The sequence below is a fragment of the Pinus tabuliformis genome, chromosome X (genome assembly GCF_031772625.1).
Source record: "Pinus tabuliformis cultivar Carrire ecotype Pingquan chromosome X, CPIR1, whole genome shotgun sequence".
In the NCBI taxonomy this organism is placed as follows: Eukaryota; Viridiplantae; Streptophyta; class Pinopsida; order Pinales; family Pinaceae; genus Pinus; species Pinus tabuliformis.
In genome coordinates this window covers 153,590,320-153,592,706 of record NC_142308.1, presented here as the reverse complement: position 1 = coordinate 153,592,706, position 2,387 = coordinate 153,590,320, and the positions used below count along the sequence as shown (strand labels likewise).

The 2,387-nt window shown below is 39.2% G+C and overlaps 1 pseudogene; it reads left to right on the top strand.

Annotated features, from left to right (window-relative positions):
* The first annotated feature begins 897 nt into the window (after positions 1-897).
* LOC149138907 (3-phosphoinositide-dependent protein kinase 2 pseudogene) lies at positions 898-1,802 on the top strand (annotated as a pseudogene).
* The last annotated feature ends 585 nt before the right edge of the window (positions 1,803-2,387 follow it).

Sequence of the window (2,387 nt, the reverse complement as noted above, 5' to 3'; positions counted from 1 at the left end):
ATTGCCATAAGGCCGCCATGGTTAGTGACACTGGGATAGAGATGTGGCGCAAAAGCTGGAATGATATTGATTGATGTCGTTAAAAGACGAGTGCGCATTGAATAAACACAGAAGGAAGGTTGGATTTGGAGGAGAGATAGAATGGCGCTTTTATAATTTGCAAGGATTAGTTCAGGGTTTTCTAGAATCCGTCTTTCGGGCAAACTGTTAATATTGATGAATATTTGATAGATAAAAGAGTATCATAAAATCGCTGCTGTCGTAGTGTTGCTCAGGTGCGCGCTATACATTTCATTCTGTGGAAGATAATCAGATCAGAGGATTTTTGTTAAGATCCTTCGATCTTGTGAAACGCATATGATTAGAGTTCTTTCAGATATGGTAAAATAAAGCTCGTTTTTGGGGGTTTCAATTGTGGATTGAATCGTGCAGAAGTTGTGAATTTTGATCTTGTAGATTGGCTACCACATGGTGGGTTTGCAGTGGAAATGTTTCTGATATTTACAATAAAGATTTGGATCGTTGGTCAGTAAGCAGGAACCCAAACGCTCCCAAGGGAACAGAAGGCTAGAGTTTGCATGGTTAAATTGTTGAAGCCATGAAGCCACATTTAATTGGAATGACAGGTCTCGGGGAAATCCATTGCCGTTGTATCATTCCCCTATTTCTGCATTGAGCTGCCATATTCACTGGTATGCTTGGGAATAAGTTGGGAAGGTACAACATTTATAAAGGAATAACTTTAACTTATGGAATGGAAGGTCACCGTGCTAAGATATGATTTAGAACTTTCATCTTTCTTATTCCTTAATTGAGAGGGTGTCATCTTCACAAATTTGTTTGCTAACCAATCTGCCATCTGTAACATGTTTGCAATCTTCATAGTACTGTCATGGAATGTTGCTTTCTATCCTGGGATGGGATTCAAATCGTGCTGTTAAGAAATCTCGTTTTTCAGAGGATGAAGCACGTTTCTATATTGCAGAGATTGTGGATGTCCTTGAATACCTTCACAAAGTAGGACTGATACACCGAGATGTAAAGAGAATATACTTCTTCAAACCAATGGAAAACACCTCAATTTCAATTATTCCGACTACTTCAAACGAGAAGACCTGCACATTTGTTGGTACAGCTGCCTGCGTTCCGCCAGAGGTCCTTAAGCATGCACCTCCAACAATTGGAAACGATCTATGGGCACTGGGTTGCGCGTTGTATCAGATGCTGTCTGACATATTACCTTTTAAAGATGGCAGTGAGTGGCTCACATTCCAAAGGATCATGGATAGAGATTTCAAATTTCCTGAATATTTTTCTTCTGAAGCATGGCACCTTATTGATTGTTTGCTGGATATGGACCCATCTAAAAGATTGGCTTCTGGCCCTGAAGGGTATGCTTCTCTCTAGAGTCATCCTTTCTTCAAGGGAGTTGACTGGGATAATGTTAGGAGTATGCTGGCTCCAAAGTTAGCCCCACCATTAACTGTGACTCTAAATGGGAGAAATTTCTAGATCCAGGGGAGTTCATTGTGATGGTTTCATTGGTTAAGAAAATTCGGAAACTTTACAACAAAAAGATGCAGCTGATTCTGACAGACAAGCCGAAGTTGATATATGTAGACCCAGTTAAATTGGTACAGTAGGTTGAGATAGTTTGGTTTGATAATCCTAAGGAGCTTAATGTCCAAGTGTTGAATTCTTCCAACTTTAAGATCTGTACTTTGAAAAAGACCACCTCATTTGAAGATTTGAAGACAGCAAGGAATACTACAGTGACTTTATGTTCCAGTTGGGATTTATGAAGCTTTTTATTGGTTTGATGCTAATCAAGTTGGCTGTGATATGTAATGACAGAAGCAAGCTTCATCTTCTTAAAACTATTTAGGTTCCTAATAGCTGTACAAATGTCTGAAGAGATCATGAATCTAAGCAGAAAACGCTTCAAAGATACATAGGTTCTGTTTTGACATCTACAGCAGTTTCGTAGCGCGCTACGAAACTGCTGTAGAATGCTGTTTTGTGGAAAAACAATGAATTTTGATGATGAGGTCAGCTAACGGTAAAAAGAAGGTCTCAAACACAGGCAGAGAGATCATACATGGATTTCCTAACAGCTCAAACAGTGACAGGTGTAGGTCTTGAAGAGAAAATAAAATATTTTGTTTATTTTCATAAAGTTTTCTCAAAGGCAATTTATGATCGAGCTACTAGGGTATTGGTGGGGTTACCAGAATGTTCGGTTGATACACCTGTTTGGTCCTTGAAGCATCCAGATCATATAACATATGGTGGTTATGCGTTGTTAATTAAAGGTTCAAAGAACTTGGAGTGTGGTTTTTAAATGATGAAGAGGAATGGAAGACAGGGGACCGTGGATATAGGGTGAT